The 25,615-nt window shown below is 47.3% G+C and overlaps 1 protein-coding gene across 1 annotated transcript in view; it reads left to right on the top strand.

Moving 5' to 3' along the window:
• Positions 1 to 11,594: 11,594 nt before the first annotated feature.
• LOC126522835 (uncharacterized) overlaps positions 11,595 to 25,615 on the top strand; it is a 35,757-nt gene continuing 21,736 nt past the window's right edge. The window contains exon 1 of the mRNA XM_050171669.2: positions 11,595 to 12,419. The gene's annotated coding sequence lies outside the window, so the exon portion shown is untranslated. The remainder of the gene's footprint in view (positions 12,420 to 25,615) is intronic.

Genomic DNA, 25,615 nt, shown 5'->3' on the forward strand with positions numbered 1-25,615 from the left:
CGCAGCCAGCGCGTGAGGAGAATAGTGGAGGAAAGCGCCAAGGGGAGGAGAGCGTCGCTGCATTCAAATTTTCACGGGGTTTTAAGGTGAAATAAAGCCCCTTGATAATCAAGGGACTTTAGGCGAAAGGAGCTGCAACGCCGCCTGCCGGTTTCCGTGCAAACGACCTCGACGTGCGGATCGCCCTCGTCCCATTACCTCTATCTATTATAGTTTACTATAGGCAGCACGAAGGTCAATTCGCTCGCTCCTGCTGCCGCGCCTCCTCACTCCAACGTTTTGACAGCGAGTTTCCGTGATCATCGAGTCAAACGTGTTCATGTTTGCTTGCGCGCATGTGACAGGACACCATGCTTGCTAATTTAGTTAGTAAGCGAATGTTTACAAGTTTGTACGGCCGGTAAAACTACTATCCTTACTTTGCATAGCTGGGCTATTAATTTGCTATCGCAATGGATGCTTCACATTTCGGGCGAAACTGGGACATTTTTTTATTATTATTATTATTCGGACTCACTTCGCCCGACGCAATTCTCATGCGGTGCAGCGAACGTTAGACTGTTATCCAATCAGGACAGATATGAGAGAAACCGCTGTGCTTCTAAAACATGAAGGTTTTCCCTTGCGTGCTTCTAAATATTTTCGTGGTTCTCTTAATTCAACCGGTGTAACGCATACGACACAATATTAGCGGTGGATAGTACATAAGCAGCATAAAAATAAGTCTCTAGTATCTTCACGCACGACGACTACGAATTAACTGATGCACTGTCAAGCACGGACGGATCCGACCACGAAAGTAAATAAATAAACAAATAATGGTTGCAAGGGCTCACTGTGATAAGAGATCCTCAGTTCACGGCTCCGCTGGCGAAGTTTTACAGGCACTTCTGAATGTATAGTCCGCAATGGTAATGTTGCAGTTCCACGTGCACTCATGAACAAAAGAGTGCCGGCTGCAGGCTCGTCGATAAAACTGAATTTATTTATGACTGAGACGCAACAACTGAAATTGACGAATGCACTGGAAAGTTAGCAATGCCAAGTCTGAACTGCCGTCCACAATGTCAAGGCATATGCGCGTTTGCATGGCGAAGCAAATTGTTTTTTATCGGGGCATTGTGGGGTCCGTATATGCTTTGGCTCACAGGACTACCACATCGTCTCATTTGTTAGGAGCATAGTAGTTTCAGAAGCCTTGAATGCCCGCCTCAGAAGGGAGGTAACTTTTTCGCAAGCAGACGAACCACTAAAGGAACACTGAAGGGAAATTTTAAATGTTACTTGAGCTGCAGTAGTAAATTACTATTTTACAATACCAAAAAAAAGAAAAAAAAAGGACGTCACTCTTACCGTTAGAAGAAGCTCGGGAAGTCGTAAAAAAAAAGGCAAAAATCGAAAGACAGGGTGGCGACGCCGCTTCAAAGTTCGTTCCCGCACCAGCTGATCGTGACTTCATGGATTCTGACGGCGTCTGGTCAGGCACAGTTGGCTCTTTTATCGGTAAAGGTGAACTAAATTTATTCTAAAAGAGCCCCAAGGAGTGATCTTAGCAAGTTTCAATAAGTTTTACTGAATCAAAATGACCTAAATACGACAAAACAATGCTTTGGAATTTGTGACGTCACGCTGACGTATACCGTCGCGGGAATTCGGCGCGAAATAAAAAAGAATGGAACTTTCACCTTGCTTTTTCTTTCTTCTAATACCAACCACGAAGCGCGAAATTAGCAATAATATATAGAGTTCTGAAAAATATATTTTATCACGCTACACTGATTTAGTGTCTTTTAAGTGTCCCTTCAGAGGCATGCAGCGTTTGAAGAGAGATCAATAAATGGCAAGCTTCTTTCGCAGTTTTTGCGATACAGCTTAATTAGCGAAAAAATTTGGTCGCTCAAGAGGTTCGTGCTCCTCTTGCAATACACTGGCCTGTATTATATAATTCTGCGCAATCACATAATTTTAGGTTGCACCTGAAGCTCGAAATATTGGGCTCATGTCTAAAAAGTACTCTACACATATATGTTCCGTGGCGCTGCTGGACACTACTGTTTATGCTGCAGGGCCATGCAGACAATTTGTTTCGCCCTATAAAGTGCCGCAGCAAACACATCACCCCAAAGAAAGAGAGAAAAGGAAACTATAATGAATAAATGACCATTCAGAAACCTGAACTAACTACAGCCACAGATCAAGTTAAACAAGCTGAGTGTACAACTAAGCATAAACTAAGTCTAAGGACATCACTGCATAACAAAAATGAAAAAAAAAAAGAAAATGAAATTACAAAAACAAAAAGTATCATTTTCGCTCGAAAAGCGAAGCATCGATTGGGATAGTAAATTAGTAGACAGGTATACAAAGTAAGGATAGTAGTTTTATGGGCTGTATAAACTTTTAAATATATGCATACTAAATAAACTAACAAGCATGGTGTCACGCTCGCACAAGCAAACATGAACACACCTCACTCGATGACCGCGGAAACACGCTGTCAAAACGCTGGAGTGAGGAAGCGCAGCAGCAGCAGCGAGCTAATTGACTTTCGTACTGCCCCTCGCTTCAACGCGAACTAAGCGGCGAAAACACAGCGCACACGAAGCTATGAGACGTCGGCGCACTTAGACTCTGTACTCATCGCAGATCGCTCTCTACATTGCTCTTACATCGCTCTTACATTGCGATATGTATTCTCCTGTATTTGAACTGTGCCCCTTGCAGTGTTATTTGGTACTCTGCTGTATTCACTTCCTTTTAGTTGACTTGTGAGTCAACAACCAACACCTTTGTATATACAGTTACTGTAGCTCATTTTTTATTCCTGCTATGCTAGGATTTCCTTTATATTTTTTTTGTATCGGACCTTCAACTAGCCTTCGGCTACAGGTCCGACAAGTGATTGTTATTTGTATATAATAACCTGGATAAAAAAAAACATATTTCTTTCTTTCTTCTTTCTTTCTCCGTGGCCACACCCGTCACTGGCACGAAAAGCGATTCGTGCACTAGTACAGTACTTGGAGTGCACCGGCTTAAGAGACCGTTTATAGTGTCCCTCCCACACGTACTCAGTGCTTACTCTCTCCCTTTTTTCCTCTTTATGGTCCCCTTTCTCCCACCCCCAGTGTAGTATCAAACCGGTTGCTCGTCTGGTTGACCTCCTCCCTTTCCTGTCCTTGCTGTCTCTCTCTCTCTCTCTTATGGTGACGGTAACGTCAGAAGTGCGCCTGGAGTGCCCATATAATTGCTATCGCAATAAAACCAACGAACTTCGACCAATGGCTGCGCACGCGTTCTGACGTGCCCTAAATTTCGTACCGCGTTATTGCTGCTTAAGTGGCAAACGGCTCTCTAGAGAATACGTGCTTCTCAGTGTCCATATGGCATCGCCGTGGAGACAGTACCGAATGACGTCACTGGAATACACAGTTCAGTTGCATTTAGCGCTGCATGAAATGAGCAATGACGTACGTGAGCCTTGCACTCTATATATGCTGCTCGGAATCATTGTTAGCTATAGTAATTTACCAGCTTAGATAGTATACGAGCCGGCTCCCAATGTCCCGACCGAAGTCGTCGGAATGTAAAATTTATTGCACGCACTCAGCCCGGGCTACTCGCTTTAATTTTTGATCAGTCAGTGCGCAATCATTTCACTTTTTTCTCTCGCTCTCTCTGCGATATTCCTTGTTTTCCTTCTTTCTCTTCTGCCGCTGCTTCGTTCTTTATTTTCATATTTTTCCCCGCGTTTCACGAGGACACGGTGACAAAACTGCGCTTCTGTCGGAGCACGTGCGACGCGTACGTGCCTTGCCGCACCAAATCGCTCAGCCAACAAGCGGACACGCACACACTTGTCGCCATGGCAACCGAGGGGTTAAGCTGGGCGGACCCACGCCCAGGGCTTTCCGGATTGGTCTCCCGAGGACACGCTTGAGAGCGGCGCGGATCATTGTTGGCTGTCTCAAATCTTTCTTTTTCTTTTCTTTTTTTTGTGTCACTGAGCGACGAAGTACAACGGGTGCCGGTACTAAGTTATATCGCCGTTTCTGAGCCAGCGTTTAAGCCGCTGGTGATCGAGTGTTCCTTGCAACGGTCGCTGCTCAGTTAACAGGTTTTATAGCAGAGCCTCCATTCGATTCGTCGTGCACTTCGTGAACTAGGTCACGGGACAGTTCAGTGCCAGTTTCACGCTTCTGTAGAATAGGTCCGGCAGTTCGTGCACGAGACCTGCATCACCGCGGTGAACTCGTTCTGCTGGAAACCTGCACCGAGGGAAAAATAATCACGATGCGCAGAGGACGCCATGTAGCACTGGTGAAAGCGAATATATGGAGAGAGAGAGGGGGGGGGAGAATGGGGGATTGGACGAAACCCAGTGAATGGTCGGCATGGGGTTCTCTGGCCTGCTACTCAGAGGGGCACAGGAGGAGAAAGTGTCGTTTACGTGAATCCGATAAAGTCTTGTCGAGCCGGCTTGTCGTGTTCGTGGAAACGCTAGCAGGTCGAGTCGAGCGAGCGTCGAGCCCAGCTCCGTCAGGCTGCCCTCAAAGGGTTGGTTTTCCCGCCCAACCCGCTTGGAAAGACGCATGCAAAAGCAGTCGCGTCGGGATGGGTCAGCTCGACTTCTGATTCGACCAATAGTATTCGCGCCAAGTTCACGTAAACGAAGTTTACGACTCGCTTCGCTGACATGACGTCCGGCCTAAGGGCACAGTAACACATTTTCACTCAACGGCCTGTTGTTAACTCGTGCTAAAGAAGAAGTCAGCTGCCCACCGTTCACCGACGTGCTTGGGACGAGTAACAAGCAGTGCCGAACGCCTTTATAAGGAAGTGCTTGTGGCCTCCAAGATCATTCTGTGTACAGGTCACTTTGTTGTAAAGGCCACTCACCGCACAGCTCACGATATAACCGGGACACAATTATTCCTTCGTTATACAGGTCCTTTCGTTGTAGTGGTGTTCGTTGTATAGAGACGCTCGACTGTATCTGCTACACATGTGTCAGGCACTTTGCACATATTATACACAGTTTGGCGAGTCTGCGCGCTCCTGTCGCCACCACATTCTCAAAGCCAAACTGCAATTGTTTTCTCGCCAAGACTATGCGGGGAGCGACACAGCGAGTCACCTCAAAATCGCCATTTATAGGCCTGAACCTCACAGGAAATTTCGGACGTCTTGTGGCATCCAGCGTAATCGTATATACAAGCCGTGCACACTGTAAGACTACAAGTGTTGCCTTTAAGCGACAATGCTTGCATCGTATCCAACGCACGAATGTACCGAAGTGCTGCAGCCCCTGAAGTATAGTTCAGGAAGTGCACATGTATCTGTCATTTGAAGCACTTGTTCTGTAGCGTTTACTGCAATCGAGCGCAAGGTGGCATTCATGGGCTCACTTGTTAGTCATTAGTCGCCTGCGACATCACTTTTTAAAGTGTTTTTCATTAGAATGTTAAAACTCCTATGTTCCGAGAGCTAGACGCCTCGCGCGAGGTGCAACATTTCCAGCAGAGAAGTTTTCTACTATCGTAGGAAAGTTTGCGCGGTTTTGCGCTTGACATCTTGCCATGCACTGAAACGCACCAGTCACGAAGCTCCGGCCAACAGGGGCAAAGAATACACATGGGCCCCGGTAATTATCTTCAGTTAAATTGGCATCAGCAGGGCATATGTTTACCTAATTTGCATACGCTTATATCGATCGTCTTGTAGCCTCGCCACATTCCACGTCTGTTCCTCCGAATCCCGTGGTCACGGCCGTCAGCATCTCTTTCCTCATTTGCTTGCGCGTATACTCCGCAGATTTTGTTGTTGCTGCTGAAATCATCTTTGTCCTTTCAAAGCACAACTGCGCGTCTCTTTAAAGAGGACAAAACCGAGGAACAGACAGAGACAAACGCCAGTTGTTTCGTGCAGAAACAACTATAGCCTAGTCATTGACGTTATATTAACGTCAATGGTATTAAGGTTATTATTTCATTGCAAGGAGAAGCGAGGAGAAAAAAAAAATCTCAAATTGACAGTTTGTATTAACAGTTAAAACACGATATGACGCACTGCAGTTTCAACCAAGTAGAGCCGATGAAACGGAGGAAATATCTCAAACCCGCAAAAAAATCCACGAGGGAAGCTTGCGACCCGCGCGTGATACCCGCACAGGCAACGGCGACGCGCCTTGTCCGTATACGCGCTCCTGTGCAGCTTTCTCGTCACGTGACGCTGCTATCCGCTAATAGCAGCGCAGCAGCCCCTCGCAAACGGGAGGAACGCGCCACCCAGCAGGGCGTAAGCGACAAGGTTCTTCTGCAAATCGATTTCTCTTTTCGTTAACATTTTCGTTCTCTTTCGTCTCCAGCTGCGGGCCCCGAGCGGGGGGTCTGGGCCGCGCGGTACGAACTCCGCGGAGGGCGTTAACGATAAAGACGTCTCCCACCCCTTTCCCAGTATGGTGTGCCGGACGCGTGACCGGCTTGTTTAATGGGGGGTGCGCAAGCGCTGCGAGCCAGCACCACATGGTGCGTGGCCAGGAAAAGCTACACAGCGAGGCCAGCTCGCTGCCTCACCCTCCAACTCGTGGCTTTTGTGGGGCAACCGGGATTTCTTCGACAGGTGCGTATACCGTATGACGTTGGCGACGTCACGAGACGTCACGGAGCCCCGAAGTGCTATTGGCTCTCTCTCACTCTTTCCGTTTGCTTTCAGAGACAGGGCGCACGTTCACATCGTCTACAGCCTGTGAACGTCACTAAACCGCGAAACTGAGGTCATTATATAAGCCTTTTTGTTCTGCGACATTATTTTCATTTCGTCATGCCGATCATGTGTTGGTGTTGGTTCTATGCTTGTTGTCGCATGAGGCCTGTACTAGCTTATGAGAGGAAACTTTGAACATATCGAGGAAATTTGATAGGCTTTCTAACGCCCCATATCAACGAACATTGAAACGGAAAACAGGCGGCGTGAAGTGTGGATTAGAAATTGCCGGATAGGGTAGAATAGCTAGATACTGGTTCTAGCGTAGAACTATAGATAACTGTCGCCGGATAGCGTATAGTAGCTAGATAATGGTTCTAGCGTAGAACTATAGATAACTGTCGCCGGATAGCGTAGAATAGCTAGATACTGGTTCTAGCGTAGAACTATAGATAACTGGTTGCATAGTAACAGAAATTAGTGCCAAAGCAAGGCGAACGCAGACAAAAATGACGACAGAGGATTACATGGGGTGATCAGATTAAGATGATATTAGGATTAAATATGGATGCCCGACAGGGGTAAACAGAGATTTAGAGATTCACAAGGAACTGTTTGCTTCCTCTCCTGTTGTGCGACAGGGCGAGCAGGTCCAACCGGTAAAACGAAGCAGCTGTGTTGAATTTGGCGGCGAAACCCCACGGGCGCGCTACGAGAGTGTCACGCCTTGTATTGCAAGGTATTTCCTCGTATTTAGGCCGTTGTCGCGCAGAAAAAGTTCTCAATATATGTTATAAGTTCAATCTTTGGCTTCTTTATAGAATAGAGTTTAGTCTGTCTTTACGGATAAAGAATTAACTAGGCCCCTGCAGACGCCTGCCAATATCCGTAATGTCATTGCGACCTAGAGCGAGAACTTCAATGTGGCTTCGCCCTTCTCTCATTTTTTCTTAGGGGGGGAGGGAGGGGGGAGTCTTTTCTGGCTTACCATGCCTCCTCGCAATCTAAGGGGGGCCTGTTCTTTTTTTTTTTTTTTGTATTGAAGAATCGTAATTTACTAATGTCATTCAGCTTATTCTTTTCTCTTTGATGTCCCTTTACATTATGAGACATGACCTATATCTATCTCGGCAGGCTATTTTAAGGGTGCGCAGATATACCACCGTATGAATATACGCAACCGCTCCTAGATGCTGAGGTCATCGAAGTGGAACTTCTCGCTGTAGCGGATTTTGCCACGTCACTGGATTTCGATCTCGTTGTCTAAAGCAGCGCTATGACTGAGCACTTAGTGTAGCGCTTTGTAGCTTGTTGCATATACAGTATATAGCGCAGGGGTATCGAGCGCACGTAGTGTATCGGCAGCGATGTCGGCGGTCGGCCGTATACCGGTAGTGCATCGTAATAACAGCTGCGACAGATCGATCGATCGATTGATTGATTGATTGATTGATTGATTGATTGATTGATTGGTTGATTGATTGATTGATTGATTGACCGACCTTGGTGGCATTGGAAAGCGCAACTTTCTGATACTCGGTGAGCCATATGCAGTGGCGGTCAAGATTCTTCTCACCATTTGTATGGTTCAGTTGGGTCGTGGTCGTTGACGACCCCTCGGTAACGGCGGCCCATAGCTATTGTGCGCGTGGAAATGGTGTCACTGATCGGGCTGTGCGTTCGGAGAGATATTCATAGTACTGAAGTTTGAATTCAAATACACGAAACCTTTTCTTAAGCTGAGCCTTCTTCGCGGAACAAACGTGCTCACGGCTCCTCCGCCCCCCCCCCCCCTTTTTTTTTTTCGTTTTGTCAGTCGCCCTGAAGTATATAGCACCGCAGTACAGATTCGAGAACATGTTGACCTCTAGCGATGCTTAAGAAGCTCGAACGTCGCTTCGTCCCTCAAATCATTTCGAGGAAGACGTGTACACGAAAGAGAAGAAGAAGAAAAGAAAAAAGAACTGTTCCGTGACCCATTGTAGACATTAGCGGCGCCGCTCTACGATCACCTTTTCCACGCGACACTGTTTCGTCTCGAAATAGACACCCTTCGCGGCGCTGAACTCGCGAAAGCAAGTGGGACGGACGAGGCAGCTCCTGATAGTGGGTGTACTACGCGCCGTTCGAAAACGATTGTCCTACTGCAGTTGTCGGTCACCTCGCGCGAGAGCAGGTAGTATGTGTACATGGAGAAAGCCTGTGCTTGGTTACCTACTCGAACGATGCTTAACGTTGTTGTCTATCTTTAAGGATGTTCGTTAACCAATCCGGACTATACGGTCCTGATCTAACGCAAGCTTTATTAAGACAAACTTACAGTTACTTCAACAACACTCAGATTACAAGGAACACACATAAGGCTTGATCGATCCTCCTCTTTTAATCGCTGATTTAATAGTGACGCCAGTTGTGCGCGTGTGTGTATGTAGAAGTGGGTGGGCGGGGTCTCACAAAGGCTCACAATTGCCTGCAGGAAGCCTGCAAGCGACAACAGCACGTCTTTCGCCGCAACTGTTCTATACGTTTCCCCCGTCCCTCAATTAGGGGTCGTCAACCAGACATTTATTCTGGTTCACCTCCCTGTCTTTCGTATCCTATTTCTCTATTTCTCTCAGTGGAAAGTGGGCGCCCTGTAAGCGTTAAACGCAGAGCACAAGGACAGAGCAGACAAGCAGGTCAGCTGTAGAGCCAGTTCATTAGTGAACTTTCGTTAATTTGTTGAATATGTGTCTCGATTTCTCGGGCAAGTAATGCCCGCCTCTCTTAATTATCTACAGCTCAATGACTATTGAGTTATGTTATCTGCAACAGGCGATTTCCTGAATCTCCGAAAGACCTCTTTATTTTTTTTTTTATTATGGGGTTTTACGTGCCAAAACAACTTTCTGAGTATGAGGCACGCCGTAGTGGGGGACTCCGGAAATTTCGACCACCTGGGGTTCTTTAACGTGCACCTAAATCTAGGTACACGGGTGTTTTCGCATTTCGCCTCCGGAAGACCTAAATTTGATTACCCCGTATGTACACGAACATCGGGTATAGTGAAACCGGTATAGGAAAAACGGAGGTGACGTTGCCCCCTTCTTTTGTCCAAATGTAAGGAGGAAAGGGGTAGTCTCGTCACGTCGGTGCCCTCCCTGATTCAGTGTACGAGCAGAGTAAACATACACCTTTACTCCGGGAGTGCGACAACTCCCTAACTTGGAGTTAAATATAGAACAACCACTTACTACCATACAATGGTGTCGCTAGTGCTAAGAGTGCTTAGAACGCATGTAAAGCGTACAAGAAGCAGCGTGTCGAAATCAAACAAACAATTAAGTGTGTGTTTTCTTTTTCTTTCTTTTTTTGCAATTTCGCACATTTAATTAAGCCGCCCGGTATACGTGTAAGCGTTGCTTCCAGGATCCACTGTAAGCGTTACTTCGAGGACCCACTTCCTGGAACGCGTTTAATTAAAGCTGCGTATGGGGAACGATTCGCGGAAATTAAAATGGCTTCAACGTTCTCGCGCGTGTGTGAATTCCTTTTGCTGTTACCGTTCTTGTCCAAATGGCTAGAACCACTACACCGTTATTAAAGCCAATAAGTTTGAATTGTCACAAAGAGAACTCTGTGACGATAACCTCGCTGTGTGTGTGTATGTACGTAGTACTCAGGTTTTCTGTTTATTTGCTTTCCCAAAAAGTTAATAGTGCGGCCTGTTGCTGCCGCGATATGTAGGGCATTGCTGGTTCATATAGAAGCGTTAAAGAAGGCAGACAGCAATGTTTCGCTCTATATATGGTTGTGTCTACTATCGTATAATGGAGGATCCCATCTAAGGAAATTAATGCGCGCCTTCATTAGTGGATGACCTCAGCCATTAGAGCTGTGACATGCATTTCTTGAACACACGGGCACCTACATTCTCCAGACTGTTAAAAAAATTACATAATCCAGCACTGACGTGTACATTCATCGGTTATTCGGCAGAACCAAACTTTGTTTTTTAAGCGGAAAATGACTATTTTATTTAATCAGTGCTTGGTTATTCGTGTGGTCATGTTTCTAATGTTAACCCTAGGAGCTTCCAAATGTGGTTTACTGTACTGGCTGCGCCAGTGGTACTCTTGAACATAGAGTTTCTTAGAAAAAATTTCTGCGGGGAACACAGGTGCTGAATCGTTCAGCTGCCATGCGAACGATGGCTATAGTACACAATTTGTCTGCAATTCGTGCTTGTGGCTTGAAACCTTCTTCTGACGTTACATATTACGCGTCATCTTTCTAAATTTTCTAGCAGTCATAGCTTTATGAACACAGCAAGGCAATAAGTGATTGCGCACATTCGTTATCTAAAACAATATAAATTTTGAAATTTTCTATGATCAATTTTCAAAGTCGCACGAAGCCGTTTGACGCCAGAATGATGAGACTAAGGTAAATCCGTGTACTACCAATCATTCCTACGTTGGCCGAACCGCCACCACTCACACGCACGAAATTCACTCTCAAAGATGTTGCAATCTATAGGTTGCAACTATGTCACACAATCATGACCGCCGCAGTTCTTAATCTTAATAGCAGCTCCTTTGGCAAGCGCAGCTAGCATGTCTTCAGTGCTCCTGACAGGGAAGCACCGGACACGAACATCAGCGAATGAAAAAGTGCGTATAGTGGAGCTGTTTATGCTCCTTTATTACTTTATGAGTACTTATGCAGAAATATACGACACATAAAGGAGCACTAGAAAGGCCCGAATGAATCGTGTGAATTGGGGCGGGCCAAGTTCGGCATCCTAGATGGTGTAACATTTTAAAAAATGCAGCCGCGTTTACACCCCACGGAACTCCACGCCTATCTAAGCGCCGAACGTTCGGAAGGGTGTATTTCAACTGCGCGTATAACGCCCAGGGAGCACGCAAACTACTAAGCCAACCTAGTCCCCGCTGCTGAAGCGGCGAAAATGCATTCAGGCGGGAAGTGAAGGGGTTACACGGGGCTCTTTTCGTTACAAAACGATGCCCCCCTCGAGCGGGGCCCACCCGCTCGCGCAACAAACAGGTCAAAAAGATGCGGCGGGAGACCTTGAACGTCACTTCCGCGCTGCACGTGCAGCTTCCGCTTTCCCAAAGCGCGACCCGGCGCACGCAGCTCCCGATGCGACGTAGGCCGGCTGAGCCGGCGGCGTTTTGACTTCAAGCTACCCTCCACCCGAGCTGGCGCGGCCAGTTCTGGTTCTGGGGTCCTCTCCGCTGTTCCGTGCCCCCTTCCTTCTCCCCGAACCCCCTTTCATGCGACGTGAGAGGAGAGCGACGATTCTCAGGCGAGAGAGGGCACTCGTGGAGGGTGGTAACTGAGAGGGCTCGGGCTTGGAGAGGGACAGAAGGAGGAGGGGGAGGGGACTCGTCATTCTACGTGGAGCAGCTCGACGCCGCGTAGCCCGCCGATCGGGTGTCGTCCGTTCCGCGTCTGGCTGGTGTGCGTTCGCAAAAAGCCCGCCGCCTCATCGCGCGCCGATCGTCGCACAGATCGCAAGCAGTGAGTGCGTTACGCCGACGGTGCATCGCCGCCGTGGGACGCATGATGGAATAACGCCACATCGCGTTCAGTGTCGTCTGCAATCGACTGGAAGCCGCGCGCGCCGTCTGCTCTTTGTCCCACCGCGCAACTTTTTGTCGTCTTCGTCGCTGGGGGCAAGCGCGCTCTGTGGACTGTCGCTCGGAAAGGTACGACGCCTTGTGTCATTACGCGTGCGTGTGTGTGTGTGTGCTGAGGAAAAGAAAGTTCGTTTCCTCGTTGTTGCGAAAAAGCGACGTCTCTTCGCGGAGGCCGCTTCATATTTTCTTGCTCTTGTTTGAAACTTGCTCACGCGCGTGTTCCCGCGGGGATGAAGAGATGCCGGAATACTGGTTCCGCCGCCACCGCCGGTCGGCTGCATGCATCATAGTACCGGCCGCGTCGCTGACGCCAGCCGCTAAGCTATGCTTGCAAGTGCGCTGCTGGCGCGTACGTGTTGGCTGGTTGTGGCTTACGTTCTATCTGACCGCGTGCGTGAATATAGTCATCCATCGTGTCACTGATTATACCTCTATTCGTTGCGCGCAGTCATTTCGTCTCGCGCGTGGTTACCGTGCAGTATACGCCTTAGGGAAATGGATGCGCTTGGAACGAATGTGTAAGAGCCTTGGCTGACAATAGCGTGAGTTCGTTTTCTTCTTGAATTCTTCTACGTTAACGTAAATGAAAAAATTACGGCACAACCCATCTCGCGATGAACGTCGACGTTACAGCGATTAACGTTAAAGCAATGTAGCGACACGTCCATTCTGGATGATTGACCGGATCGGGCACATACCATTATCAGACACGCAGTTCCGAAGTTAACCGTCTTTTCGGGTACATACCCAGTGATCCAAAATTGTCTACTAGGCCAGCCAGCAGCATGTAGTTCTTTCGGTCACCTACCCAGCGGTCCATGTTGCCTGCTCGGCAAGACTGCACATACATACCCATGTGACCCAAGTTGGCAGACAACTTGGAACACTGAGTGAAAGGGGTTACATGCGGACATACCGCAACGTTGGTAAAGTTCCCGAATAATGCTAATCGCATTAAAATCGGAGTGCCTGCGTCAGTGAAGGTTCAGCGCGAAGCGCATGCAAGAATGCAACTCTTTCGAAACAACAAAGGTGTACGTATACTGCACTTCCGGGCCAATATTTCCATCACATGGGCTATTGATGTTTGCGCGCGGTGCAGTTTGGTGCTGTTTAACACGCTTCCGAACAAATGAACGTATGTATAGTGTAGTTGCGTAACTCTTCGAGAGCGTTGAGAAAAAGCTAAGACGACTTTGACGTTGCTATTGGCGCGATAATAATGGAAAGCGTTGACGCACGGATATCCGCTGCGAACATTGAGACTGCATAGACTGTGTAGCTATACTGTCAAAATGCGCAGAGCGATCGTACACATCGTGGCGTTGGACGACAGTGAGTGCAAGTACAGCCACCCCGTTATTTGCGTGTAGAACGTCACTGCGTGTACTTGACTCCATTTGCATAAACTTTTGAGCGTCATGGACTCGTCGATGCTCACGCAAGTCATTTACGGGTCGCTTTGACTTCACTTTAGTATATGTAAAACCATATGCAAAGCAACTTACGCTTTTCCTTTCTTCTTTTTTTTATATACAGATGAAAATAAATAGATACTCGAGGATGTCGCAGTGTGTTGGCGCAGGCTATACTGCTTGTCGTTTGGTTATAAGATTATCACAAAGATTTTCTAAATAATATTTCTCAACGTCTTGCACCCACCCAAATTGAACCATGTTAGGAAAGTGACCACGAAATCACTTTACCTATATAGCTTCCAGGATCACGTTTCAGGTTCGCTTTGTATAGCCTATGTAACTCGCAGTCCACTGCTGATGAGGGAAGTCCTGTCATGCAGAAAATGAGCTCGCTTTCGTCAAGTTTAGTTAAATGACAGCCGAAGTAGAGTTTTCTGCAGCCGCGATCAACACTGATATATTCATTTAATCTGCATTAAACGGACACAGTACATAAACGCTAAATCACTCTGTATTCTGATAAAGTATTATTTGTAAACTATATTTTCGTTGATATCTCGCAGTGAGAAACTGTTCGCTAGAAAATAAAATGAAAGTCAAAGTTGAATTTCGCGTCTAAACCCCAGTTCCGGTGCGTCAGTGTGACGTGACGGATTACGAAGGCTTTTTTTTTTCTTTATTTCTTGCGAATTTGGGCAGTTTGGTGGCTTAGTGAAACGTTCTAGAAATTTCCTTATGTTCAGTCGCTGGATTTTCTTTTGTTGGAATTTTTAGTCCATCTTTACCGATAAAAGATCAACGCGGGGGCCCTATCAGAAACCGACAAAATCGATGACGTCACGCCGACCTGCATGGTGCGGGAACTACAAGGCGACGTCGGCACCCGTCTTTCGTTTATGCGACTTTTCCCCTGTATCAAAACTTTTCTCACGGTAAGAGTTCTTTCTTTTCTGTTTTTTTCTCCTTTTTTTAATTGTAGAAGGGTAACTTGCTCATACAGCCTAACCCATTTCCCTCTTAAGCGTCTTCCTTTAATGTGGGCAGCCAATCGAAAAGACGGTAAAACCATAAAACCCCTATCCAATAATCCCGTATGTACGTATTGGACTTCACTACAAAAACACGTATGTTCCCATATATCATACGGATATTCCCTTTATGATGTATTTAGGTTTTCATATGGAATTCCCATGCGACGACATAATCATATGGGCCTTGTCCCATATGCAAGCATACGGGTTTTTATGTGGGGCCCTTATAAGTGTTCATACCAAATTATTGGATATAGGGCTTATAGTGTTTTCTTTTTTTCCCCCATTTTTCGGTAGGGCAACGCAGCTTCCCTCGATAGACCGCAGCAAATGCTTCGACAAATTTCTCACTGGACTGGTCTTGTGGCAGACGATGCTTTTACAGCTCCTCGGAGCTGTGATATCGAGCAACGGGCTTTGTTCGGTTTTCTCAATGACATCTGGAAGCCTCTGAAAAAAGAACGCTGCTGTATTATAACATTAGTTATCTATTTTTCATTTGCTGTTGTTGTTTCTTTGTTTCTTAGCGCATAGAAATTCGATTTGTTTTTGTTAAGATTTTTAGAATCGTGAGAAAGTATATAGATCAGTAAACATCGGAATACCTTATCGTTCGTTTACTTGGCGTTAATCGTTTCAACTACGCTAACACGACACGTTTCGGACACGTGACCTGATACCAACGAAGAGCGGTCACTGAGCGAGCGAACGCGGGTGTGTACACGCTTCGCCACGACGTTTTTCTCATCCCGTTTATTGTCACGCCTGACGAGTCATTACAAAGGGGGCTCACTTGTGTGCGACATACGTGCAGAGCAATACATATTTTATTCGGAAGCCCGCGTTGACTTACTGTATTTATTCGAATATAGCTAGGTGGACCTTTTTTTTTTATCCCCCAGAAATGTTGTCCAGAATGAGCCATCGACCTATATACGTGAACAAAGAATCTCGACCTATATTCGTGAACAAAGTTAGCAAATGTATCGAGCTAACGAAGTTACTCCGTCGCGTCCCCCCACGTATACAGCCAGTCTGGAGTTTATCCAGACTGTCTACAAGAAATGCTGCATATATGCAGCATTTATCCGATGTGTACTCGATGGCACCCAGGACGACTAGGTTTGGGGTGCGGAAGACGCCGCCTGCGAAGCATCCGATGAGAAACGACTCCATTGTCAGTTTCGACGAGGACGCAACTTGTGGCATCAACGAGCAAGATTTAGTATAGCGAAGCCTATGGTAAATAAGGGTGGTCGTGCTAATTTTCTCGCTTCTGTAGAAAGTTATGGGTCGACCTGTATTCGAATTATTACTATTTCTTTATTTGTCGGTGAGACCAATATTATGGATAGGGGTCGTGTTCCTGTAGGGATCGTGTTCGTACATTCGTGTTCGACCTATCTTAGAGTAAATGCGGTAGTGTCAATGGACCTCCGCTGTCGCGCCGCAGTATATAGTCGGTATGTAGTTTCGCGACTGGCACAACCCGCCATGCACTTTGAATTCAGCCAGCGCGCCGTTCGCCGCGTCAACACTGTTACCTGCTTATTCGCGGCTGTTGATTGATTGATTGATTGACTGATTGATTGATTGATTGATTGATTGATTGATTGATTGATTGGTAAAGTTTAACGTCTCAAAGTAAGGCCGGTGCTCTCCGAGGGGCCATAGTGGAGGACTCCGCATCGATGCCGACCAGCTCCCTTTCACGTGCACGGGTATCCTCTCTCTCTCTCTCTCTCTCTCTCTCTCTCTCTATATATATATATATATATATATATATATATATATATATATATATATATATATATATATATATATATATATATATATATATATGTAGTCCGCCCCAATCCGTATGCGGCCGCCGCAACCGGGATTCGAACCAGTAACCACGTGTTCAGCAGCGGAACAGCGCATAGAGCGCATAGTTCCTGAATCACCGCGCCGGGGCACTCGCCCTGTAGCAGTCTGCGGTGCCTCATCGGGGGAGTTCTGCGCCGGCGAGCTATAGCCCAGGCCGGTGTCTCCGATTCCGTGCTGTGGGATTTCGGCCCACGTTAGCTGCACGTGGCTCTGACTTAGGAACGCGGAGTCCCGTCATTTCTGCAGTTTCTCATTAAAGTCAGCGCAACTGTCTGCTGAAGCTTCGCTGCAAAATGCCATCGAGCATGGAAGTACTGATCGGAGACTAATTGCAGTATGCGTCATCAAAGTCAAAAATGGATTTTGTTACAGTAAATTCTAGCACCTTTTTCTTTTTTTGTCAGTTAGCGCACTCTTCTTCATTCATCGGTCCGCATCCCTTAGGAATGACACCTCGCGCCTGTGTTACTCGAGTGAATGCGATGTTAACTTTACCAGAGAGCCTCGGACGATGTGCCGTGGATGCCCGTCGATGCAAATGCACCCAGGAAACACTTTCTCCCCGACTCCCACATCTCGCGGAATGAGCCTCCACTCATATGGGCGTGCGTCAGCAAGAACAGCTCGACTTGAGTCACCTGATGCACCTATCTCTTTGTAGCTTCCTAGTACGCATTCTGATTCTGTGAATTCGGAAACAAGCTGCGCGGCTAACGGCCGGAGTGCCTCGGGGCACACGTCACTCGGTGTATAGCCTCGCCGCGATCGCGCACACGGGGCGTCGGCGAAACTGCGGCGGAGGAACGTCAGTGTGAAAGAATGAAGGTGAGCCGGTCTCCCGGCTGGCTCCCTTATTATCTTTATTTTTTCTTCTTCTTTGAGTCTTTGTATAGGCGCCGCGACCATCATTCGCGGAAAAGGAGGTCGACGACTTGACGTCCGCGCGTCTGCAACCCCTTTCGCCGCCAAAAAGTACGGAGAGATGCTGTTCGGTGGCACCCGCTCGGCGCGATCGACTGCTATTCGCGTGACGTCACCATATCTGACATTTCTTTTTTTAAATTCTATTAATAGCTTCCACTGCGCTGATGAAGATAAGCGGATCGAGATAACGCGCAGCTTTTCGCCGTGCTGGCTGTACTACAATATGGCGGTCTCGATGACGTCACTGCATGCCCCGCTAGCATGTATTGAAAATCTAGAAGGCCTTAGCAACCGCGCTTGAACGCGATTGGCTGAAACGCTGCCGGCGACGCTTGATGCCCTTTGCAACCGCTGTGAGAGTACGCCGCGCCATTTTTTATGCTAACTTAACCTAACCTAACCTACGGTGGGCGAAACCGAAAGGCAATAATCCTCGCGGCGTGACATCAGAGCGTCGATTGCCGGCGGCATTTCAGCCAATCGCGTTCTACCGCGGTTGCTAAGGCCCTGTACAGCGCATTATAGATTTTCAATATACGCTGCCCCCGCTATTCCGAACCAGCGCTAACCACACTCTTCAACCAGTTACACCCTTTCGGGTGTATATGTGCACACAAGAATGGTCGTCATCTGTCTTGTCCGCATTTCCTTTATTTAAAGCTGCGAGCCCGGTACTTCCAAGTCACGAACGGCATGCGCGTTATCAGCATGACAGAGCATTCTCGACAGAAAAGTAGCGAGCGCAGCGTTTTGCGCAGCTGTCTGAAAGACAGCTGCGACATCTGGAGTCCACTCAGATCTAGCTCAAGCGCTATGGCTCTTTCTATTTATACGTTAGGCTAACTTAAAAATAGGAGGTCGATGTTTCTGGCTAAATTATTACCTTTGACTGCAGAACTGATATTGTGAATTTGTCATCTACCGTAATACTTGCCAAGAGTTTCAGGTGTCATCCTCAAACCAGTGAGCCAAAGCTACACGTCCAGCTGGATGTATACGGCAAAATTAGCCATCTTATACACCAACACGAATTGGGTTGAATGGATTTCCTAATTATCCATAATGCGCTAACGTTTTGCTGCGCCTATTATAACGTGACCGCGATCCGGCTTCATTCACTTTTGGGTCATCATCTCCGTGCAATAACGCCGGTGCTCAGTCAGGTCAGAAGCTGGACAGATGTGCTTCAGTATGGAAAATGTGGTGGCTTGTCTTTCGGTATCCAAACATCATCGCACGCTGGATTTGGTGTCGAGGTTCTTTAAGCGCGTTAACGCTTATTTAGCGACTCCGAACGTGTTATGCCTATTTCACATGTCAGATTTTCTATAAAGGAACTGTTGGATATCACGTGGTGTTGTATTAGTTAAGAGGAAGCTTTACCTCGGGCCCAACTCCGACGCGGCCTATTCAAATACACGTAAACCGCAAAAAAACGTTTTTCTGAGATAACCCCTGGACCGAGTTTAATGAAATTTGTTGCATTTGAGAGAGAAAGTTAAATTCTAGTGACTGTTGGAAGCGGAATTTCTATTTAGGGCCTGAATAAAAAAAAAAAGATTTTCAAAAATTCGAAACTTTGAAAAATATAGAAGCAGAAAGTTTACAAATTAATGCTCCGCATCAAGAACAGATGTCGCGGTTCTGTAAACGGCATTCATTAGATCATTGAAGGCGGACAAATTCTGTATGTCAATTTATAGATTACGTGAATTCATTACGTTGTGTACAAGGGGTCCGCAAAAGCTATATTTTCATATTACCAAATTTCTTGAGATTCATGTGTAACATATCAATTTTGTCCGCTTTAGATGTGCTATTAGGCGCACTTCCCAGAATTGTGATATGGTTTTTCTTTGCTGAGTTACAGAGTTGTAAACTTCATAGTTTCGTGTTCTGAAAATTTGCTATTTTTGCCAATTTAGATAGATCAGTAACGACCTAAATCGAAAATTCGAAACCAACAGGTACTAAATGTGAAGTTTTTCTTTTAAATGCAACAAACCTCCTCAAATTTGGTGTAGTGGTTGCCGAGAAAAACGAATTCTCCTTTTACATGTATTTAGGCAGGAGCACCCGAGCTAAAGCTTCCTCTTAAAGGGACACTAAAGGTTACCAGAAAGTCGAGTTAAAGTGGTAGAGCAATGTTCTAGAACGTCTAAGGCGTCAATATAATTGCGAACAGAGCTTTAGTAACCGAGAAATTGAGGTAAATGCATGACACGATTTGAGACCCCCCAGCGACATTCCGGTACTAGCCCGATGACGCAAGCACTCCTCATAATTTGTGTTACTAATACTCAACTACTTGTATTAAAAATATCATTTCATTCGATTATAAGACGGAAGAAAATGCTACTTGTCTACGTCTATTCGATTCTAAGAAAAAATAACATTTTGACGTTACCCTTCAGTAGTATGGGTGGTCGAAAGGTTTCGTTTTCGGTCGACTCTGCGCGCTCGACTCTGCGCCGCGCACGCTTTGGAGTTTCAGTAGTTTCGTTATCGCGTCGTGCTGTGCGGGTTCTGCTGGCTCGCGAAACTTTCATTTGGAACAAGCAGCGAGAATGCCACGTCCATGTGATGTCGTGGGAAGCCCTCGTTGCTTTCCCGCTCCGGAGAGCCGGTGTCGAGGCCGCCGTCGTAGAACGCAACGACGCCGGCTGCGCGAGCCCTCAGCAGCAGGTCGCGCTCGTCAGTGCTCAAATCGCTGAAGTTGAGCCCAGCATGGCGAGCCAATCTGTCGTTGTCAGGGTCCATTGCGACGAACGTCGAAGTTTGCGTCATAGAATGAAGTACCAACTTTCGCGCGTTTCTCCTTCCGCTAGCCACCTCACTCCCGCTTTCGCTCTGCTGTCGGCTCTGTCTTGGCTCTGTTTCTGGCCGCGCGTTTGCGTTTTGCGCAGAAAAGCCGTAGCGCCGTCTGCGGACGCCGTTCTGCTCACCGATGGCGCAACGTCACTATGAGACCATGATGTCAGTACTCCTCGATCGGAGGGCGGGCGATTTGAACTGCGCTAGAGGTAAGCGGACGCTTCAGAACGCATTTTCTCTTAAAATAAGTCTCTCCTTGGCACAAAACAAGCGTTTCGAGGTTTTTGGGATGGTATTTCAACAGTCCACGTTGACTTAATAGTAACCTTTAGTGTCCCTTTAAGTGGTGTGTGCGCTTTATAAATGCACAAGAGCCGATTGCATGTGTACCATAATGAACAGTTATTTTCTTTTTTTACGACTCAGAACAGATGTGTGCTCACTGGCAATACTTTGCAGGTCGAAGTGCCGTGGATGTATCGCGCAGACAGGAAACCGCGAATTTGCTTTAATTTCATGCGCTGTGACTTGCGCGCGGATCTGTTCGACTCTCAGTTAAGTGTGTGTAACATGTGTAAGCGCAGGAAGTGATATTTAGCCCAACGTTAACTTCATATCAGCTCTCAGCCAGGAGTTGTATGATTCGCGTTGTCCTGCAGTGACCTTCCGCGGCCTGCATGAGCAGCTGGAAGCATTGTGAATTAAAACGTGGAGACGCTGCATTCGAGCCACTGCTGAAACTGATTCGAGCAGCATTTGTAAGCGCACTTTCGGCTGTCGTCCTCTGTGCCCTTTGCTGGCCAGGGAAAATAGGCGTCCAAAAAACTGTTTCCCGGCGTGTTGCCCGCTTCTCAGGAACGCGCGGGAACCCCGAACCCGGAATGGCTGCTTTCAGCAGTTGCCGACAGGCGGCGACTCAAGTTTACGTTAGCGCCGGTTTAGGCTCCTCTCGCCTCCTTGAATCCCTTGGGTTCAGGGATAGCAAGGGGAAAGTAAACATGTCCGCAGTAGGAGATTATTAAGAGGCGATTGGAGGTTTGTGGCAGAAAAGTAGGGAGACCATAAACGACGCAGGTGTACAAAAACGGAGTTTCCAGTAATGGTTCAAAAAGTTTCATGCTGAGAATTCCTTTTGTTTGCGTGTTTTCTCAAAAAATATAGGTAGGACATTAGACAAAATAAGAACGAGAGTTTGGTGGCGCAACCCACCACCCCGTTTCGAAGTGGGGACGCTCATAGCATCCATCCATCGATCCATCCACACAGCGCCGTCTTCTCAGCGGCAACTTCCATACGTATGAAAGCAATTTCTCATTTTCCCCCTTTAAAACTAGGCCACTAACCGTGCCAAATGTTACGCCGAACGATCTGGACCGCAAAACGCGATCATTCTGTAAAAAAAAAAAAAAAAATAAAGAAAGAAAAAATGTGGGTATACGAACAGAGCAGCAGCGGTAAGCGCAGAAGCCCTTTTTTTTCTACGATTACTATCGACAAACGCACGTCGATCCCTGTATACAATGTTTGTTTCACGAACGAATACCACAGCCGCTTGTAGTCAGCGCTCGCGTGCTTCCAGTTCACAAATTAAGTGTGTGCACTGGAGAGCCTAAGTGTATAATCCACAAGGGGGCGGGGGAGGTATATACACGTAGTTGTAAGCAGCGTGGCCTCCAGGTATATAGGCACTGCGCGACCTTCTCACGCACCGCCACTCGGCGAGGTGACCGCGTTCTCAGAAAAAACCGCGCGCGCGCGCCGTACTCTCGCTGTTCACGCGGAGAGTTGACATCGTTTACCACTACCCATTCGCCACGCGGGCCAAGCAGCGAGCTCTCGCAGACTCGGAAACGGCCCCGCAGGGGAGACGGGGAGCGTGATCTGAACGTTTCGTTCGATGAGGCAAGCGTTTGTCTGCGGTCTGCTGTTTACATCACTCACGTTACAGCTAACCGTAACCGGTAGTATATACTATGGGCGCCGGTATGGTCGTGTGCTAATCGGGTCACACGGATGCGAGGAAACGGAGAAGCGCGGGAGTGCCTCCCCCGCTGGAATCCCTGGTTCCGCATGACTTCTTTGGCGCGTGAAACTTAAACGCGTGAATCAAATAGGCGTGGAGTGAATAAAGTGCAATCGAAAATGAACAGAAAAGCTCGCATAAGATATTAGTCCTGTGAGGAAATTACTGGCGCGTTCGGGTAAAGTGTTTTGCATTTTTACTCGGTCAGATTATTAGGCATTGCCGTTCGCTTACGAAAACCAATGGCGAAGGAGGGGTGTTGCATTTGTGATACTATATGCTTTTTCTGACGTCAACTGGCCTGTCTCTTTGACAACTTCACACTTATTTACGCGCTACATGTTCACGGAATTTGCCTCTTCTTGGCGCCGCGGTGGCTGAGTGCTTATGGCGAACCGTTGTTGAGCACGAAGGTCGCGGGTTCGGTAACTGACGGCGGTCGCAGTCGGACGTGGCGGAATGTAAAAGCGTGTACGCTGAGCATTGCTTGCGCGTTAAAGAGCATCCGGTGTCCAATGTAATTCAGAACCCTCCGCAATAAGCAGCGTCTTCCGCATCCCCTGTGTTGCCTTGGAACGTTAAAAATCAATCAATCAATCAATCAATCAATCAATCAATTCATTAATCAATGTTTCTACTATCGTTAATCCCTCTCCCGAGCACTCTTCTCTTAACAACCGTAGATTGCCATTTAGTGTAATAACTTCTTTCGCGTAGTAAGACGCTTCGTGAACTCGCTTGCCGACTTGATTCCTTAATACTTTGTCCCAAAGTGGTAATATTCTGAGCATTTCTGTCTCCTCCCCACTTTCATTCTGTTGAGGCAATGGATCGAAAAGCTCTCTCTCTCTCTCTCTCTTGCGCTGCCACAACGTCGAAGTGAATTAAGGCTATCTAAAAAGCAGCACGCATAGAAAGCGAGACCAAATTGCAGCGCTCGGTTTGGTCTCCCTCTTTGCATGCAGGAGTCGCATCAGCGCGAGTTAACCGCAGCAGCTACGCGAGATCAAACTAGCCCAGCAGCCTGGGGCAACCTGTTTTCTCTTACCTTGAGTGCACGGAGAATATACAACCCTTACAGTCCATCACAGAATCCGCGCGTCCTCAAGTACCGAAACAACGCGTTCAAGTCCTTCTGTTTTGAGCGTGGTCTGGACCTGTCTCCCAGGATTCCCTCCTCCAGCGAGGGGCGGTCGTCCACTTTATCAAGCGCTTTTCTGTCCACGTTGTAACGGGAGTAGCTTGAGAGGGGATGTCTCATCGTGTCATCGCAGCCACACTTTTTTCCTTTCTATTGCGTAAAAAAAGGAAAAAGAAAGAAAGAAATCTCGTCCCTCCTTTAACCACCTTTCAATCAACTTTCAGACCCTTGACGTTTCGTACTGAAGTATGCATGTTATTTTTGTATCTGTTTCTTCTTATTATAGCTGTGCACGTAGTCATAACATTGTTCGATTTCTAGTTACTGTGTCATTGTAAACATCATTATGTAAATCGCTTTGCGAATACCATGCTGCAACTGCATGTGCTTGAACTATACCGAGAAGAGGCCATGGTCCCTCGTCAGGTATTGCAAAACGCCCTTTATAGCCCAACATTTCTCGGTTTGCTGAGTATTACCCCCGAAGTAAACTTATTTCCTACTGTGTTACCTTTATCCAGTTCCCCATGCACAAGGTAACCAAGCACTATTTACATTGAATAGCCCTCGTGTATATCGCTCCTTTCTTTTCCCTCCTCCTTCTCCTCCTCTTCTTATCTTGAAAAGGGTATTCACCTCGAACGTTTTTGTTCGTATTTCGTCGGACCGTGGCTACGCCCGTCACTGGCACAAAAAAGCTATTCGTGCACTCGCACACTACTTGAAGTGCACCGGTTTAAGAGAACCACTTGTAGAGTCCCTATACATCATCCCACGTGCACTCCTTGCTCTCCCTCTTTCAATTTCCCTTACTCACAGTGTAGGGTAGCAAACCTGGCGCTCGCCTGGTTGACCTTCCTGCCTTTCCTCTCCTTGCTCTCTCTCTCTCTCTTCGTCGGGAGTGTACATATATGTTCACCTTTCTTGTGCAAACCCGCTCCGCCTCGAGCAGAGGGGGCAACGATGCATCGTTCGTAGCAGCTCTGTCACCGAGTGTTGAGCAGCTGCGCATATACCCGCTGCCGCCGCCGTGTATGTAGCTTCCTACTTAGCGCCCGACGCGAATGCGAAGAGGCGCATGACATCCGCCGGTTAAGGGGAAAAAAAAACAAATTTGCTTCTGTCGCGCTGCGCGCGCACGCATATGATGCAGTGGACGACAAGAGTTTGCTGGACCGCGATATCCGAAAAAAAAAACGTTGAAATTTCAAGCAGTTTGCGACCGGATATCCAGGGAAGCCGTCTTAAACGATGTGTTGTTAGTATACGGGCTGCAATGAAGTCTGAGTACCCGGCTGCGTGCCCAGACGGCGCAATTATTAAGCTCCTTCTCAGATCACTACTGATCTGAGAATTTGTGTGTGTGTGTGTTTGTTTGTGTTTGTGTGTGTGTGCGTGTGTGTGTGTATGTGTGTGTGTGTGAGAGAGAGAGAGAGAGAGAGAGAGAGAGAGAGAGAGAGCGGTGCTAGAGTAGTATACATCAGCTGAATTCGCGCCCTCACTATGTATAACATCATTCTAAGCGCCAGAAGGGAAGCCTAAAACGTATATATACGCCGCACATGCAACATAGAGTCTATGTTTATGCTAACACGCTTACAAGGGGGACGAAGACCTCGAGAAGCGCTCCGCAACACTGTAGGCGCCACAGGAAATGGCCGGTGGTCGGACTTGCTGTAGACGATAGTATACAGTGTGTAGACACATATGCATGCGGCTCTCCGGCGTGCCCGAGACTTTCATACGAGCCGATGGGCGACGCACATTTGGAGTGCACGTGTATACATATATATGCATGCGTAGCACGCACTGTCGGCGCCATCGATGTCCTCCGGGAGAACGCACGGTGGCCTCGAGGTTGTAAGAGATAAAGAAAAAAGAAAGCCGAGAACGAGTTTCATGGTGCTGTAGTATACGTCTCGCGCCATGACGACTTTGCGTTTCGCGAGCCGCGTGCAGCAGTTGCATCAGGCTCGGTGCAAATCAGCACTGACTGGAAAACGAGTCGCTGCAGTGATAGCTGCGGAATGCCGATAAAACGGGTA

Source organism: Dermacentor andersoni, chromosome 6 (genome assembly GCF_023375885.2).
Source record: "Dermacentor andersoni chromosome 6, qqDerAnde1_hic_scaffold, whole genome shotgun sequence".
Taxonomy (NCBI): domain Eukaryota; kingdom Metazoa; phylum Arthropoda; class Arachnida; order Ixodida; family Ixodidae; genus Dermacentor; species Dermacentor andersoni.